The 19,682-nt window shown below is 43.6% G+C and overlaps 1 long non-coding RNA gene and 1 pseudogene across 13 annotated transcripts in view; one reads left to right on the top strand and one right to left on the bottom strand.

The window, feature by feature from the left end:
• The window catches only part of LOC129634442 (uncharacterized), a 52,390-nt gene extending 37,223 nt beyond the window's left edge, over positions 1-15,167 (bottom strand). Inside the window, exons 1-5 of one of the 13 annotated variants that reach the window (XR_008705641.1) lie at positions 14,758-15,167; positions 14,311-14,392; positions 14,135-14,228; positions 6,997-7,158; positions 231-469 (exon numbers count right to left, since the gene is read on the bottom strand). This is a non-coding gene — a long non-coding RNA (uncharacterized LOC129634442). The other 12 variants (XR_008705640.1, XR_008705642.1, XR_008705643.1 and 9 more) reach the window with 12 other exon arrangements.
• A 2,658-nt stretch (positions 15,168-17,825) lies between these two features.
• Positions 17,826-17,975, top strand: LOC129634563 (60S ribosomal protein L39-like; annotated as a pseudogene).
• Positions 17,976-19,682: the final 1,707 nt, after the last annotated feature.

Here is a 19,682-nt window from a genome sequence, read left to right as displayed (position 1 = left end):
CTATCTTGCTTTTTCCATGATCCAGCCGATGTTGGCAATTTGATCTCTGGGTTCCTCTGCCTTTTCTAAAATCAGCTTGAACATCGGGAAGTTCACGGTTCATGTATTACTGAAGCCTGGCTTGGAGAATTTTGAGCATTACTTTACTAGCATGTGAGGTGAGTGCAATTGTGCAGTAGTTTGAGCATTCTTTGGCATTGCCTTTCTTTGGGATTGGAATGAAAACTGACCTTTTCCAGTCCTGTGGCCACTGCTGAGTTTTCCAAATCTTGCTGGCATATTGAGTGCAGCACTTTCACAGCATCATCTTTCAGGATTTGGAATAGCTCAACTGGAATTCCATCACCTCCACTAGCTTTGTTCATAGTGATGCTTCCTAAGGCCCACTTGACTTCACATTCCAGGATGTCTGGCTCTAGGTGAGTGATCACATCATCGTGATCACTCACTTAATACCACTGTATCAGGACTGGTAAACAGAAAAATAACAGAATTCTGTATCACCAAAACTACCATTTAATAGAAAAACCTGTAATCACTTTTTAAAATCCATATGCATATCAGAATTATCTTGGAATTTTTTGAAAAATACAAATGCCCATATACTGCTTTTTTTTCAGCAGAGCTCCAGATATATTTCTAATGAGCAGCCATGTTTAAAAGCCACTGGACTATATCAGGATCTTTTACTTTTATCTAGTTTGGTTTACTTTTTCTATTTCATATTCAGTGCTCCTATTTCATTCACTTTATGTTTTCCAATTTTTCCATCTCCTCTTTTTGATGTTCTTTCTCAAGCCTTTATCAAGCATAGTAGAAAAGCCCTTGCATACATATTAATAATATGCATAATATATATATTTAGAAAATTTATGAACTTTTGCCTAACTAAAAAATTTATGACATGTTGATTCCACTTGTTTGACTATGAATAGAATGCTCGATTTCTAATTAAAAAAATAGACATGTAACAAGCAACAAAGGTTAACTGTATAGCACAGGGAACTGTAGTCAATATTTTACAATAACATATAATGGAAATTTCAAAACCAATAATAAGTGTACTGGCATAAATGAATTACAAAAAGAAAGAATTTCACATTTTCAAATTTAGTCAGCTTATTTTTGCTAGTTTTTCAAAATGCCCTATGGACACCTAATAACAACGTATGAGATACAAAATTTGAAATTTATTTGTGTAGGATATAAGATTAATATAAATAGAAATCATTATATTTAAATTATTAATGACATAATTCAAGATGCTTCTTACTTTTTTCTGCACTTGATAAAATATTCTCAGCAAAATGATAATATGCCTATGATTGTATATTTTTTTCTTTTCACTTATATTTCTTCTGATTTTTGCTTTGTGTATCCTTGTTTCTTTGTTGTTAGCTGTCTGATAGTTTATGATGAATACCTTATTTGTGAATTGTTCCTTTTATCATTACAAATATTCATCTTTGTTTCATTTTAAAATTAATTATTTAATTTAAAAAATACTTAGGAGTAAACTTACCTAAAGACCTGTATGCAGAAAACTCAGACACTGATGAAAGAAATCAAAGACAAAACAAACAAATGGAGAGATATACCATGTTGTTGGGTTGAAGAATAAATATTGTGAAAATGACTATCCTACCCAAAGCAATCTATAGATTCAATGCAATCCCTATCAAAGTACCCATGGTATTTTTTCACAGAGCTAGAGTAAATAATATCACAATCTGTATGGAAACACAAGACCCTGAATAGACAAAGCAATCTTGAGAAAGAAGAACAGAGCTGGAGAAATCAAACTTTCTAACTTCAGACTTCACTACAAAGCTCCAGTCATCAAGACAGTACGGTACTGGCACAATAGAAATATAGACCAGTGAAACAAAATAGAAAGCCTAGAGATAAATCCACCCACCTACAGGCACCTTATCTTTGACAAAGAAGACAAAAATACACAATACAGAAAAGACAGTCTCTTCAGTGAGTGGTGCTGGGAAAACTGGGCAGCTATGTGTGAAAGAATGAAATTAGAATACTTCCTAACACCATAAACACCAAACAAAAACAAAGTAAACAAAAATAAATGCCAAATGGATTAAAGACCTAAATGTAAGACCAGAAACTATAAGACTCTTGGAGGATAACATAGACACAACAGTCTTTGACATAAACCATAGCAAGATCCTCTATGACCCACCTTCTAGAGTAATGGAAATAAAAACAAAAATTAAAAAAAATGGGACCTAATTAAACTTAAAAGCTTTTGCACAACGAAGGAAACTATAAGCAAGGTGAAAAGACAACCCTCAGAATTGGAGAAAATAACAGCAAATGTAACAACTGACAAAGAACTGACCTCCAAACTATACAAGTAGCACATGAAGCTCAATACCAGAAAAACAAACAACCCAATCAAAATGTGGACAGAAGACCTAAATAGACATTTCTCCAAAGAATATATACAGATGGCTAATCAACACATGAAAAGATGCTCAACATTGCTCATTATTAGAGAAATGCAAATCCAAACTCAATGAGGTACCATCTCACACTGGTCAGAATGGCCATCCACAAAAAGTCCACAAACAATAAATGCTAGAGAGGGTGTGGAAAAGGGGGAACACTCTTGCCCTCTTGGTGGGAATGCAGACTGATACAACCACTATGGAGAATAGTATGGAGATTCCTTAAAAAACTACCATATGACCCAGCTATCCCACTACTGGACATATATTCTGAGGAGACCATAACTGAAAAAGATATGTACCTCTGTGTTCATTGCAGCCCTATTTAAAATAGCTAGGACATGGAAGCATGTCCTATAGCATGTCCAATAGCTAGGACATGTCCACCAACAGATGGATGGATAAAGAAGTGGTAATACAAATATAGAACACAATATTACTCAGCTATAAAAATGAATGCATTTGAGTCAGTTCTAATGAGGTGGACAAACCTAAAGCCTATCATACAAAGTGAAGTAAATCAGAAAGAGAAAGACAAATAATGTATATTAACGCACATATAGGAATCTAGAGAGATGGTACTGATGAACCTATTTGCAGGGCAGCAATGCAGTCGCAGACATACACAACAGACTTGTGGACACAGTTGGGGAAAGAGAAGGTGGGAAGAATTGAGAGAGTAGCATTGTATATACGTAAAATAGACAGCCAGTGGGAATTCACTGTATGACACAGGGAACCCAATCTGTGACACCTAAAGGGGTGGGATGGGGAGGGAGGTTTTTAAGAGGGAGAGGGCATATGTATACCTATGGAGGATTCATGTTGATGTATCACAGAAACCGTTGCAGGATTATAAAGTAATCATCCTCCAATTTAAAATAAAAGATTGTTTAAAAAAAATGACAGCTATGGAGTTTCTTCCACTTACTGATTTTTGGATATATTCCAAACTACTTTGCATCAACCCCTGGGAGAATAAGAAATCTCAAGAGACCACCTCATAAAAGCTTTGGAAAGTACACATTAGAGTAAATGAATGGACCTTTACACACAGTGAAATGGCTTAAACAGTGGCACCAAATGCAGTGTCAGCACTGAACTCCATAGGCTTTCCTGAGGGGCTTGCCAGTCAGCCCCACTAAACCTCCTGGCACAAGGAGCAAGGCTTGGGGACATGAGTTATGGAGCTTCCTGGGGATAATGCAGGTCATTGCAAAAGGACTTTTGATGCTCTCAGTTTAAGAAAATAAGAGTCAGAGCTACCTGCTGTTAATTAATACTCATTTCACACACATAAAAAGCTGGTCTCTCATTTACAACTAGCAAGGGGTTAAAAGCAGATAAATCAAACCCACCTATATGTCTCCTCCCTGTCTGATTGTCAACCAACTCTCCCACCCACGAGCCAACCACAGCTCAACTCTACCCTGGCTTAGGAACACTTACAGTGGTTCTGCCAGAGCTCCATCCAAGCCAGGTCAGTAGACAGACTTTCATGATGTCTGCCTAGTTAGCCCCCTACAGAGTCCATGTTCTGAATTTGTTTTCCATTAGTGACATCCCCCGGAGAAGGCAATGGCACCCCACTCCAGTACTCTTGCCTGGAAAATCCCACGGACGGAGGAGCCTGGTGGGCTGCAGTCCATGGGGTCACTAAGAGTCGGACACGACTGAGCGACTTCACTTTCACACATTGGAGAAGGAAATGGCAACCCACTCTAGTGTTATGCCTGGAGAACCCCAGGGACGGGGCAGCCTAGTGCGCTGCCGTCTATGGGGTCGCATAGAGTCGGACACGACTGAAGCGACTTAGCAGCAGCAGCAGCAGTGACATCCCCTCAAACCTATCTGCATTGCCTGATCCATCTTCCTCTCCTCTGCATCTTAGCAGTTTTCTCCTGTGGTTTTCCAGCTTTACTATCACTGAATACAACACCCCCTTCAAATCTTTTCTTTCTTTTCTTATCCTCCAATTACCCCTGACAACAGAAATCTCAAAGTTCAAATCAGTTACTCCATGCACTCTGAATGTTTTATCCCCATTCCCAACCCCGAGATCTTTTTTCAAATTTCCACTCTCCTGATTTCCTTCTTTTCCCTGGTTCACCATTTATCCCCGTTTCACTATGACTCATCTCCATCCCTCCTCCCAGATGTCTCAATTCTCACAACTTGTGTTTCAGCCCATCTTGGAGTTCAGTAAACTCCCATCCTTACCATCCAAGGAAACGAATCAATAGAAGAGCTTAAAACTGTGCCTGGCAAGTAATGAACGGCAAAGAAAAGTTATTTCTCCTCCTCCTCCTCTTTTTCCATTATTATTAGTATTCCTATTTTTTCACCCTGCGAACTCTTTCCCCATCACCACTAATTCCACCCTAATTCAATAACTAAAACCATCACTCAAAGTTCACTGCAAATGATCTAACTCTTTAAAAAAAAAAAAAAAAAAAGGCAGAGGGAGGGGACGGAATTTCCTGGTAGTCCCGCGGTTAGGACTGAGTGCTTTCACTGCCAGAAGCCAGGGTTCAATCCCTGGTTGAGGAACAGAAGATCCCACAAGCTGCGCTGCATGGCCAAAATTAAAAATTAAAACTTTAACAACAACAAAAAAACACGCTCATAGCCAGAGAACAGATTTAATTAATGTCTTGCTGGAAGTGAATACCCTTCGACTTGGCGGGTAACAACAGCATCTACCAGCTTTGCAGACAGCTGAAAATACTCAAACAGCATCCATTCCCCTTCCTCTGCGAGTTAGCTGGTGGCCAGGAGGCGTGCGGCACGGAACGCCTCTCCCAGCGCAGAAGGTGGGCGCCCAGGTGATGCCACTATGACTCTCTCTCTGCCTCCTCTGTGCTTGCCTCCAGGCTCAGGTGGGAGATCTGCAGCAGGGGGCTGCCTCTGGGGCGCTTTGGCCGCTTTCGGGCGCCGCGGAGCACGCAGGAGTCCCGGGAGGGGGCCGACGCCAAGGTCCGGATGGAGCTGCGGCAGGCGTACTACGACCTGAAGCTCCGAAAGCCAAGGACTCCGGCGCGGGAGGGTGTAGGAGGCGCGCAGAGGCGGCGGCCCGGGGAGTGCAACCGCCTCGCAAGCACCTGGATGCGGGACCTCCCATCGCGTGTACCTGGACTCGAGCTGCGGCGGCGGCCTGGGCTTATGCTGAGGCAGCCGACGGCTCGGGCTCCTCGAAATCTTCACGGCGACCCTCTACGGAGTAAGATGCTGCAGGCTCCAGGGAGCACTCAGACTGCGGCTCGCCCCGCCCGGGCCAGGTCTTCTACGTCCCGCGCTCCGCCCTGGCCACGCCCACTACACCCACACCACACTCAGGTCACGCCCTCTACGCCCCGCGCTCCGCCCCAACCACGCCCTCCACGCCCCCAGCTCCTCCCGACTCGACCTGGGCGCCCACCATACTCGACCTGGGCGCCCCCCCATACTCGACCTGGGCTCCCAGGAAGCGGATGGCGCAGAGGACTAAGCACCCTTGTGCTATGGACAGGACTCACCTAAGTGGCTACAAAGGAAGGGTGTCAGTGTTTTGGGAGCTCCTGTCAAAGTGCCAGCAAGGAACAACTTTCACTCCCTGACAACTACTTTAGGTTAGTTGAATAGAATGGGAAAAAGCGCAGATCCCGCTGCCACACACAAAGACTTAAAGATTTACCTAGTTTGGACCAGAGGAAAAAATACATATTCAGCTTGCCTCCACGACATTGCTTCTTTGAGTCCTAGCTTTTAAAAGCCTGGGTAACAAAACACCCTGCATATGCTAAATGAAATTAGTCAGTTCGACAAGGACAAATACTGCATGATATCACTTGTAATGGAATCTAAAAAATATGAGGAGCTACTGAATATAACAAAAGAGAAGCAGACTCACAGATCTAGAGAATAAATTAGTGGTTACCAGTGAGAAGAGGGGGGCGCATTATAGGGTAGGAGATTAAGAGGTACAAACTATTATGTAAAATAAGCTACAAGACACGGGGAATATAGCCAATATTTTACAACTATAAATGGAGTATACCTTTAAACATTGTGACTCTTGATATTGCACACCTGTAACATATAATGTGTACCCAAGCAAAACCAAATGCTGCCTTCCCAGGGACAGACTCCCTCACCCATATCCTCTGCTTTAGCTCCTCTGATAAGTGCCTAGATGGTAGCAGCTGAGTACATTTCCTGAGTAGTTTTACAGATGCTAAAACCTCCAGGTGGAAGATGCTAACTAGTTCACTACTTCATGACCAGAGTACCTAGCCTCCAGGTCTACTGGAGCCTAATATTGTTCAGTGGCTTGGTCAAGTCTGACTCTCTGTGACCCCTTGAACTGCAGCACACCAGGCTTCCCTGTCCTTCACTATCTCCCAGAGTTTGCTCAGACTCATGTCCATTGAGTCCATGATGCTTAAGGACAATGCCTAACTCTAAGTTAACTCCTGTGATGCACCCTGTTACCTCGCCATTAACCAGTTGGAGAATTGTGCACGGGGTGGTCATGTACCCTTTGGCTTACCTCACCTTGCCCATTGGCAATTGCAGGCTTTTTAAGCAGTAGCTGTCCCAGACTCCTTATATGGTGCCTTCCAATAAACGCTGCACTTTCCTTTACCACAGCCAGGTGTCAGTAGTTGGTTTTACTGCGGTAAGGCTCAGTAACAAATGTATATCAACTACACTTCAATTTACAAAAGGAAAAAGAAAAAAGATTAATAAAAATCCAGGTAGCCATTCTTGGACTCCCCAAAAACTGCCATAACAATTGAGTTTTATGACCCAAAAATGGAATTTGGGATTCTAAAAAGCAGGTTTGGCCCCATTTTACACAAGCTTTTCACCATGTTTCTTAGATGTCTATGGAATCACTTCACACATTAGAATGAAAGTAGAGAGCAAGGGCTGTATCTTATTCACTGCAGTATCCCCAATACCTACAACAGTGATGCTAAACAGGTGCTCAATAAATATACGTGAATCTATTTAATTGACAAGTACTACAGTATTTTCAGGGCTTCCCTGGTGGCTCAGCTAGTAAAGAATCCTCCTGCAATGCAGGAGACCTGGGTTAGATCCTTAGGCTGGGAAGATCCCCTGGAGAAGGGAACTGCTACCCACTCCAGTATTCTGGCCTGGAGAGTTGGACATGACTGAGCGACTTTCACTTCACAGTATTTTCAAAATAAACATAGACCTTATTGTAAATACAATATCAGGTCTATCTATAAAATGGCTTTCTTTGTGCCAATTTTGCCTTGCTGGCAAATTATTGTAAGCATAAGTAAGACTAAAAAAGAGAGAGTTAAAATGTCTTTAGTTAGAAGGAATTAAAGGTATTCCAGAAAATTCTATGAAACAAACACTTGCCACTGCCATATATTAGATACTTAATAAATGTTAAACTCTACATGTATTTTCCTGTGTATCAGATACAATGCTATGCCCATAGAAAATGAATCTGAGTCTCAAAGAAGTTAACTACCTTGCCCAAATTTCACAGCTACTGAGAAATTTCCCTGAGACTGGAATCCCTGTCCACCTGACTCTACAGTTTATACATTCCTACTTGGTGTTACTGTCTCTCCAATGTGAGGGATGCTGAATGTCCACGACCTGCAAAGCATTGTGATGGAAGGTTTGGATGGTCCAAAACTGAGGACAATGTAATCCCCTTTCAAAAGTAGGGTTAAAATCCAGTTGAAAGTGGAAAAATGGTTGAAGGCAGCATATAATTAAAGACAAACAAGAAGGAAATGGTCAAAGGAGTGCACTGTGTTAAGAGAACTCAAGTAAGAGCCGTCTGGTGTGAGTGGGGAGATGGTAGGAGGAAATTAGAATTATGAACATGGTTAAAGCTTGAAACGGATAGGTAAGGTTTTTAACAGTAGTAATGCAGAACAGAGAACATTTTCAGGCATAAACAAAGCTCCAAAGAAGAGAAAGCAATATGTGTACTTAACAAATGATGAGTGAGCCAGCTTTTTGGAGCATAACAGACTCTTAGGGGAGCAGATTTGGGCCTTAGGGATGCTGAAGAGCAGACAATAGAGTCCCACCATTATAGATATTTGAGCAGAAAATGACACATGGGAAGAGGCATCCAAGGGTGTCTAAGTGTGGGGGACTGGAACATACAAAGGCTGAAGAGACCAATTCACAGTTTTTTGTAAGAATCCAGGCCAGGATTATTGTTGTTGTTGTTGTTTAGTCACTAAGTTGTGTCCTACTCTTTGTGACCCCATATGCTGTAGCACACCAGGCTCCTCTGTCCATGGAATTCTCCAGGCAAGAATACTGGAGTGGGTTGCCATTTCCTTCCCCAGGGGTATCTTCCCCACCCAGGGATGGAAAATGCATCTCCTGCATTGCAGGCAGATTCTTTAACATCTGAGCTACCTCGGAAGCCCCTTAGGTAGTGTGGTAATATCATACCTTGTTTTAATCACATAAACGTAAGTCAACTATCCTCCAAAAAAAGGTAAACATTAAATGAAAAAACAAACAAACAAACAAACCAAGGATTAATGAGACACAACTTTTGATGGTTTCTTCTGGCACATGCCACTCTAACTTACAACCATGACCTAGGAGTAATCCTGAGGCTCTGGTTACTGCAGTAACAGGAGTAGGGCATGAAGAAATCCTGCCTCCTTGTGGCCATTTCCCACAACAGCAAGCTTAAAGATATTGCTTACATTGCAGTGAAATAAGAGTTTTCTTTTTCTCTTTTGCCTTTTGAGTCCCTTTCTACTTTAACTGTTCCTAATCTACAGTCTGAATTGATAACTAAGTTTTCTTCTTTTCAGAACTAACCTATTGGCTGTTTCGAAACAATGCAAAAAGGAAAAAGAATACATGATCCTTACACCTTTGTGGAAATAAATTTTTTTGGAGGAAATAGAAAGATGGCTTTAATCCCCAAGCTGGCAAAGTAGAGAACACAGTAGGCCCGTGCCTCAGGAACTGTGCCCCCGCCATGGGGAATCAAGGAGATGATATAGTCGGGGCTCACAGTCAGAGGTTGGAGATAAAGAGCAAAGATGTAAGGATCCTGTATTCTTTCTTTCTGCATTGTTTCAAAACAGTCAATAGGCTGGCTTCAGGTAACTTGGGTCTGGGATTCTGTCCCAGTAGTTAGGTCCATTGTCTTTTGTGGATTGCACTACATCTTTCTTTCCTTAATGCAAAGAGGGAAAAACAAACTACAAGGGGTGTTTACAGAGAAAGTGCTGTAAAGTTAAGCATCAGGATGTGACTAGCATAAAATTAAAAGATAATAGATGCAGAGTGTAGCTCATGCAGAACTGGAGGGTGATAGGTGCGGGATATCCCTGGAGAAGAGCAAGGCAACCCACCCCATGGCTGAGCGCCTAAACAACAACAACCTAAATTCCAATGACATTTTTCATAGAAACAGAACAATCTTAAGATGTGTGAGGAACCACAAAGGACCCAGAATAGCCAAAGCAAACCTGAGAAAGGAGAACAAGCTGGAAGCATCTCACTTCTAGACTTCACATTACATTACAAAGCTACCATAAAGAAGTGTGGACTTGGCACAAAAACAGGCACACAGACCAGAGGCCCAGGATAGAGAGCCCAGAAAAGTTCTAAGGGCAGGTACTCTTGTTAACTCACAAGAATTAAGGAGCCAAAGACATACACCAGGGAAAGGAAAGTCCCCTCAATAAACGGTGCTGGCAAAACTGGGCACCACGTGCTGAAGAGCAGCACTGTACTTTGCCCACACCACACACACAAAACTGGCCATACACTGGGTTCTCCACACCAAGTCCTTCCCCACCCGGCCCTCTGAAGACAGACACTCCTCAGCAGTCAACCACACACAAGCACCTTTCCCCCACTCTTCCTCACATTTCTTCACCTTTTTCTTCAGCAGGACCACCTACCAGCAGGTCCTGAGGAGACCAGGCTCCTGTCTGAGTGAACCGGACCCCACAATGTCCCAAAGCTGAAGTCCTGGTGGGTCCTGAGGGATCCTGGCTCCCATTAGCATGGACTTGACTACCCCCACCCTCGAGTTCCAGAAACCAAAGCCAGGGCAGGTTCTCAGGAGATGGGACTCCCATCAGCTGTGCTGGGAGCCAAGTCCAAAGGCAGAATGCACATCCCCAGGACGACTCAAGGAGGTGGGCTCAGGTTCCCTGCCAGCCAATGGGAAAGCACAGATCAAGCCACCCTCACCTTTAGCGGAGGCCCTGCCCCCTGGGGGCAGTTCTGCTGCCTCCACGAAACTGGGGAAAATCAAACGGAAACAGAACCAAACGGCCCATGACTTTTCCAAAATTGTTACAGAACAATTAACTGGAAACCATATGAAATGAAATGACTATAAACACAAACTTTAAAATACAAAACTATCAAAATTACTGAAAAACAAAGAAGAAAATCTTCATGACCTTGGCTTTGGTCTGCAGATCATGAGCTTTGACGTTAGCCCACAAAAAGCAAGTGCATAAAAGAAAAAAATATTGTGGACTTTATAAAATTAAATATTTCTACTCTGAAAGACCTGATTCATAAGGTCAAAAAACAAACCATTAACTGGGAGAAAACTATTTGTAAACTACATACCTAATAAAGTGTCTGGACTCAAAACAGATAAAGACCTCTAAAACAACCCCATAAAAAATTCAGTAAGGATGTGAACAGACACCTGGCCAAAAAAGATATATAGATAGTAAATATCTTACAAGAATTAGATTTTAAAAACATCATACTATTAAGGAATAACAAGTTTTTAAAATCATGCGATATCACACCACACCTTTTAGGACTGCTAAACTCCATATATATGACAATATCAACTGCTGGAGGGTGAGGAAAAAGAAGTCTCCCTCACTGCTGCTGGCATGTACGTACAGCCACTTTATAACACAGTTGGGCAGTGTTTTCCAAAGCTAAACAATGTAATCCAACAATTATGATTTCAATATTGACTCAACTGCTTTGAAAATTTATCGCAAATTCAAACAAGGGATGGAATTATGCACAGCAGCATTATTCATAATAGCTAAAATCTTGAAAAAAAAAAAACACAACAGGATATCCTTCAACAGATGAATGCATAAGCAAAGTAGGGTATATCCATGTCAAGGTGAGTAGAATATGCCACCCCAAAATATGCCTATCTGGCAAAAGGATTATTCAGTCTAAAAAAAAAAAAAAAACAACAGGAATCAGAAAACTAAGAAGTGATTGCCCTTTTGTGAAGGATATTTACAAAAGAGAAATCTCATATTTAAGGGCTTACCCTCTTTGCACCAGAAATAGAAGGATAATTAAAACCCAAAGAACTTATCAATGCAGACTTAAATCTGCAACAATCATATGCTTCTTTACTGTGTTTTGCATGATAACCTGTCATAATGGGCTCCCCGCCTTCCCCAAGGTCTTTCTTTTATTTTTATCTGAAATGGTATTTGAGGTGATGGCTTTGGACATTTCAGGAAGTGACTCAGGTTTCCTGGGTAGCTCCCTTATACACATGACATATACAAGTTGTTAAACTTCTGTTTTTCTCCTGGTGGTGTCTCAAACTCTGCTACAGTGCTTTTATAAAGAAACAGGAAAATGAAGCTGGGCTCCTGAAGGCCGCTCCTTCTGGTCTAAGCTGCATCCATCAATGTCACAGTGAAAAGAAAAAAAGAGGAATGATTTTCTTTTCTTTCCTGAGAACAAAGAAGATTAAAGAGAACACTGAGCAGGCCTGATCCCTCCTAGATTTTACTTCACTGTTCCTAATCTGTAGTCTGCAAATAAATTTGCTTTTCTGTCCCCTAACTGCATGAGCTACATCCTCCACCTATTTTCCTTTAACTCCATGCTACTTACAACCTGGTGCTTACCTTTACAGCAGACCACCCCTTGTAGTTTTCTTTTTGCATTTCAGAAAGAAGGCCACAGGGCAATAAACCAGAGACAACCAGACCTAATTACCAGGCTATCTGATACCAGCTCTGACTTTTGTGGGTTCCTGTTGTTGTTGTTTTATAATTTTATTTACTTATTATCTACTTTTGGCTGTGCTGGGTCATCATGCTGCATGGATTTTTCTCTAATTGAGGAGAGCGGGGGCTTCTCATTGCAGTGTGAGGGCTTCTTATTCAACCGTTGAGCCTTTGCTCTAGAGCCTGGGAGCCACAACTGCTGAGTCCACGTGCTGCAAATACAGAAGCCCGCATGCCCTGAAGCCTGTGCTCCACAACAAGAGAAGCCACAGCAGTAAGAAATCCTCGAAACAAAACGAAGAGTATTGTTTCCACTCACTGCAATTAGAGAAAACCCGTGCACAGCAACAAAGACGCAGCACAACCAAAAACATAAATAAAATAAACAAATAAAATCAACATTTAAAAAAATTAAAGTAAAACAGATAAACAACAATGACTACTCTATAGCACAGGGAACTACACTCAATATTTTGTAATAACTTAAAAGGGGAAAGATTATGAAGAACAGATATCTATACCTATATCAAGACCAGATCAGCTGGAATGTAATCCATGCTGATGGTGACTGGTTCTGACTCTCAAGACTTCAATCAACTGAAGCTTGGACTCTGCCATGGGCAGAGGCCCTGCATGAACATACCGGTAAAATGAAAATCTTAGTCACTCACTCGTGTCTGAATCCTTGCCACTCCATGGACCACGAGGCTCCTGTGTCCATGGGATTCTCTAAGCAAGAATACTGGAGTGGATAGCCATGCCCTCCTCCAGGGGATCTTCCCGACCCAGGGATCAAACCCCGGTCTCCTGCATTCAGGCGGATTCTTTACCATCTGAGCCACAATGGAAACCTCAACATGCCTGTTCCCATAGATTAAAGCTTCCCTAATTTTGCCATTAGGAGAGACATTGCTCTGGAAAGCTCCCTGGCATTCTCCATACTTCTGCAAGTAATACACCTTTCCTTCCCATGAGCTTTGGCTGGGTTGTATCTTCCGGCTCAACACCACCCAGAGGCAAACCCCCTTTCCTAGTAACATCTTTCCATCCAGACTCCCAACCAGCACTTATGGCCCTGTTAGGGGAAACACACTGACTAAAACCGCCCATCCTGACCAGGTACCATAATAACCATTTGCATGAGTTGATTTACAATGGGAGATCCTGGTAAGGAACAGGGAACTAATAGGTCACTACCAACCAGAAGAGTTCGGGAAAGGTCAAAAGGAGACACCACATGTCCGACCACCTCCCAGAATCCTTCTCACTGGCATCCATCTTGGCTGAACAAGGTGTGCACCAGCAGGAAGGACTCTGAGTCAGGATGATTGGCTAAAGACAACCCAGAAACTAATCCCATCACCATAAAACTTGAGACTGCGAGCCACATGGCAGAGTTGTTCTCTGGGGTTCCCTTATCCTACTGCTCTCCATCCAGGTGCCGCTTCCCAATAAAACCTCTTGCTTTGTCAGCACAATTCATTTCCGACTGTTAGACAAGAGCCCAGTTTCAAGCCCTAGAAGTGGTCCCCTACCTGTAACAGCCCCACTTGATAATTTCTAGTCAGTCATCTTGCTTCCAATACATGGAAATCATGTTATCTTTCTGTGAGAAAAGATATGTAAGGGCCAGAAACAGTGTCCCTATTTTATCTTCTGAAGCCAGTAGGTCTCAAGAAAACTCACCTCTGTAGATCCAATTCAATGCTTTGTTCTATAGAAAAACACTGGCAGGGCTTTGGGGTTTTATTTATATATCACTTCTGAAGACTTTTAATACCTATATTAAACATACAGATTACTCATCAGTGCCACTTCTACTTTGAGGTTAAAAATCCTCCACGTTTTTCCAATATACTTACCATTTCATTCGTTGCGTTTAAATCTTTGACCAAATGCTGTTTCTCTCGTGTTTCATAATTTAGTTAATTACACAGTTGTCACCTGAATAAAACAGTACTCATCACCTACAATTCTTGCCAAAACTGGATTTTACAAGGTAGGGCACAGGTGGGCCAGGATAAAGTTCAGGAGCACGACTACAGTCTCCTGGAGCCAAGATTCTAATTCAGGGCACCGGATGAAAACATCCACCCTGAGGAAGCACCGCCCACTTCAAGTGCAAGATTAAAACGCATTGCCTGAAAACACGGAGAGGGCAATGGCACCCCACTCCAGTACTCTTGCCTGGAGAATCCCGTGGACGGAGGAGTCTGGTGGGCTGCAGTCCATGTGGTCGCTAAGGGTTGGACACGACTGAGCGACTTCACTTTCACTTTTATGCATCAGAGAAGGAAATGGCAACTCACTCCAGTGTTCTTGCCTGGAGAATCCCAGGGATGGGGGAGGCTGGTGGGCTTCCGTCTATGGGGTCACACAGAGTCGGACACGATTGAAGCGACTTCCCGGGTGGCTCAGACGGTAAAGCGTCTGTCTACAATGCGGGAGACTAGGGTTCGATCCTGGGTTGGGAAGATCCCCTGGAGAAGGAAATGGCAATCCACTCCAGGACTATTGACTGGAAAATCCCATGGACAGAGGAGCCTGGTGGGCTACAGTCCATGGGGTCGCAAAGAGTAGGACACGACTAAGCGACTTCACTATAGTCACTATAGTAGTAGCAGGAGCAGCCTGAAAACAAGCTATGAAACCTGCCAAGATGCGCCTGCGCGCTGGAGGTCTCGGAGACAAGCTCGGGACCCAGAGCAGCCAATCCCCAATCGGTGGGGCGGGACCTTCTGTGCGCTCCGCACGTCCCCGGCTCCTATTGGCTGGCCTGCTTCGGTCGCAACGCCGATTGGTGGCTTGTGCTTGACCCGGCTGTACAAGCCAGCTGCTCGCCCTTTGCTTCGCCTCAGCTGGGGAGGACTGGATGACGCCTATCGCGGAGCTCTTGCCAGACAGGGGTGGGCAGCGCCGGAGGACAGCGGGGAGACTGACAGGAACGCGCCCTGCGAAACCCTCGTAAACCCTTTGCCTGACGTCTTCAAATTCCAGGCTGCTGCTGCTAAGTCACTTCAGTCGTGTCCGACTCTGTGCGACGCCATAGACGGCAGCCCAGCAGGCTCCCCCGTCCCTGGGATTCTCCAGGCAAGAATACTGGAGTGGGTTCCCATTTCCTTCTCCAATGCATGAAAGTGAAAATTGAAAGTGAAGTCGCTGAGTCGTGTCCAACTCCTAGAGACCCCATGGACTGCAGCCTACCAGGCTCCTCCATCCATGGGATTTTCCAGGCAAGAGTACTGGAGTGGATTACTATTGCCTTCTCTGCAAATTCCAGGCTGGAAGGCTCCAAATCCCAACAGCTTTGAGGAACCCACGTCCTAACCTGAAGGGAGCTCGCATCTCGTCTGCTTCAGGGACTACAAGTCCCTTCACCCACAGAAACAAGAAATGCCCTAGTGCTGAGATCCCTAAATACCTGAACTAACCCCAATTCCCCTCAGCCTGAGGCACCCTAAAAATGGCACCCGCAGAGAGACCAAATGCCCCTAATCTCAGAGTCCCTGAAGACCTCAGCCTGGGAACTCTTAATCCCTTCATCCTCAAGACCCTAACTATCCTGTAGGAGGGAAACCTAAAGCTCCTTTATGAGAAACCCCCGATTTCCTCAGCCTCAGAGATCTCAAGTTCTCTCAACCTGCGCATTCTACATCAGCCAAAAGACCCCTCCCAATCCCCTTTGTTTGAGGAACCCCGGTTCCCCCAGCCCTGTGACCCTGATCTCAAGTCAAGCAATTTGTCCCTTAGATGTAGAACACACATTATGCTCAGATTTTCCCAGAGTCCCCAGGCAGAGAGCCACCAAACCCCTTCTTGGAAAAATATTCCCTGTCCTGCACTGGAACAGAGCCCTAACTTCAGCCTGACATCAGTCCAGCAGTTACGAACTTCCAGGTCTCCTTAGGACTCCCTCCGTCACCCACAGACACATCCCCCCTGGTGCCTTTCCTCAGAGGGGCCAAGTTGTAGGGGAACCAAAGAAACCAAATCTAGCTCACATTAGGGTGGTCTGTCACAGCCTGTCAGGATTCGTCCATCCCACCAAGACCCCCCACCTTGACTTTCCCCACACCTTCCTGCCCCAAACACTCAAAGGAAGACAGGCCTGGCTCTGGACAGTGGTCTGGGCTATCTCAGCATCTTCTTCCACAGGCACCCAAGGCCATGAACCCTTACAGATCCCCAGAGGAGAGCACTGAGGGAGATGCTGGGAGAACAGAGTGGAGGTGGAGGTGGCAAAGCCAGGCTGTAAGCCGGCTCTATAGGAAGGATGCGGAGCTGGTCCCTTGAAGACCATAGACTGCTTGCCTGCACTGCTGAGTGAACTTCTCTGTGAAGATACACAGGATGGGAGTGCCTGGCCCTGTCTGGAACAGGTAGGGTGGAGTGGGGCAGAACAGGATACTAGCATCGTCAAATGTTTTGTGTCAGGGAGAGTTAGGAAAATGCTCAGTGTTTGCTGAGTTAAGCACGGCAGTCAGTAAGGAAAGTCTTCATCCCTGTCTCACAGACACCCAGTGGCATCAGGCTACTCCCTGCACATAGGTAGAGGAGAAGGCCCAGCTCTAAGGGCTGACTTATATTAGTAAGCCACTGATGAAGTCTATTATTTTCTTTAGGCTTTCAAAGACATTTCCATATACTTCTCCAAGGAAGAATGGGCAGAGATGGGAGAATGGGAAAAAATCCATTATAGGAATGCAAAAAGGAACTGTGAAGCACTGATTACTATAGGTAACAGGAAATTCTGGGTGCCTGTGAGCCTGGGAAACATGAAACAGGTCTTCAGTCTCCATGTAACTTGGCCCTCTCTTAGGTGGCTACATCTGCTCACAGTTTCCTTTTGTGTGGAGACTAACCTGGAGGAAATTTTTGTTCTTTTTTTTTTTATCAATGTAGGGCTGGCCCTGGCAGTGCACAGCTCACCCCTTGCCCTGTTCTAGATTCTCCAAGCCCTACTAATTGCCCTGACTTTGTGACACTTTCCATTGCCTCTATGCTTTGTTCTTCCTTCTTAGAGCAAAAATTTTGCTTCTTTCTGGGTCTCAGGGGCACTCGACCAGCATTCATGCATCACTGCAGGCAGGTCATCAAACCCCAGGTAGATGACAGTGAGGATTCTGATGAAGAACGGACACCAAGGCAGCAAGGTGAGGGGCCAGGAGGATTTAGAGGTGTCTTCCTGAAACCAACCTGGGTTTATGTCTTAGCTGAAGCTCAGGCATTAGCAAAGAAAACACAATTTTCAGAAAACTAGCAAGATGCAGAACAGTATATTATACAGTGAGACTATCTATATGAAGTTTTTAAGTACATAAAATAATTAGCCTCCCCTTCTCTGCCATTTTATGTGCAGTTGACTCTGCTCCTCACCATGTCTTCTCACAAGACTTTCAGGATCAAGTGATACCTGACCAAAAAACAAAAGCAGAATCATGCCATTCCCTAATGGATTCTAATGAAAACTGGTAATAAAACCAGATACAACTCCAAGAGAAGACATTGCAGAAAAACAAAGCTATAGGTCTATAAGGAGCCACACATGAGGTGGCACACATATTTGTGCTGTCAAGGTCACTTGCATCTTACCATATCACTCTGAAAACATCATTAATGCATCCATTCGTTTCACTGAAAAAATTATTTCTCTTTGTGTCAGTGTTTCTGCACTGGTGCTTTGGCTCAGTAATAAATATGAGACCTTTTGTTGAAACAAATTATATATAGAAAGACATATATATCCCCACTCCAGTACTCTTGCCTGGAAAATCCTATGGACGGAGGAGCCTGGTAGGCTGCAGTCCATGGGGTCGCTAAGAGTCGGATACGACTGAGCGACTTCACTTTCACTTTTCACTTTCATGCACTGGAGAAGGAAATGGCAACCCACTCGTCTTCTTGCCTGGAGAATCCCAGGGATGGGGGAGCCTGCTGGGCTTCCGTCTATGGGGTCGCACAGAGTCGGACACAACTGAAGTGACTTAGCAGCAGCAGCAGCAGACACACACACACATATATATATATATTATATATATAATTATTTATACATTAAAAATGGAGCAACAAAGAATTAAACTCAAAAATATACAAGCAACTCCTGCAGCTCAATTCCAGAAAAATAAGCAACCCAATCAAAAAATGGGCCAAAGAAATAGACATTTCTCTGAAGAAGACATACAGATGGCTAACAAACACATGAAAAGATGCTCAACATCACTCATTATCAGAGAAATGCAAATCAAAACCACCATGAGGTACCATTTCATGGCAGTCAGAATGGCTGTGATCCAAAAGTCTACAAGCAATAGATGCTGGAGAGGGTGTGGAGAAAAGGGAACCCTCTTACACTGTTGGTGGGAATGCAAACTAGTTCAGCCACTATGGAGAACAGTGTGGAGATTCCTTAAAAAACTGGAAATAGAACTGCCATACGACCCAGCAATCCCACTGCTTGGCATACACACCGAGGAAACCAGAATTGAAAGAGACACATGTACCCCAATGTTCATCACAGCACTGTTTACAATAGCCAGGACATGGAAGCAACCTAGATGTCCATCAGCAGATGAATGGATAAGAAAGCTGTGGTACATATACACAACGAAGTATTACTCAGCCATTAAAAAGAATACATTTGAATCAGTTCTAATGAGGTGGATGAAACTGGAGCCTATTATACGGAGTGAAGTAAGCCAAAAAGAAAAACACCAATACAGTATACTAACGCATATATATGGAATATAGAATGATGGCAATTGATAACCCTGTATGCGAGACAGCCAAAGAGACACAGATGTATAGAACAGTCTTGGACTCTCTGGGAGAGGGCGAGGGTGGGATGATTTGGGAGGATGGCATTGAAACATGTATATTATCATATGTGAAACGGATCGCCAGTCCAGGTTCGATGCATGATACAGGATGCTCGTGGCTGGTGCACTGGGATGACCCAGAGGGACGGTATGGTGAGGGAGGTGGGAGGGTGGTTCAGGACAGGGAACATGAGTACACTCGTGGCAGATTCATGTCGATGTATCGAAAAACCAATACAATATTGTAAAGTAATTAGCCTCCAATTAAAATAAATAAATATATATTGCAAATAAAAAAAAGGAGAATATTAAAAAATCTAAATGTGAATAAGTAGTACCAAATTCAGCACCAGAGGAGTAAGGGTTGGCAGGTGGCTGCACTGTGTGCTGGTTAGTTTTTTTATCTTATTTTTGAATTC

The sequence above is a fragment of the Bubalus kerabau genome, chromosome 19 (assembly GCF_029407905.1).
Source record: "Bubalus kerabau isolate K-KA32 ecotype Philippines breed swamp buffalo chromosome 19, PCC_UOA_SB_1v2, whole genome shotgun sequence".
In the NCBI taxonomy this organism is placed as follows: Eukaryota; Metazoa; Chordata; class Mammalia; order Artiodactyla; family Bovidae; genus Bubalus; species Bubalus kerabau.
The sequence above is the reverse complement of the archived record's forward strand: the minus strand, read 5'-3'. Positions and strand labels throughout refer to the sequence as shown.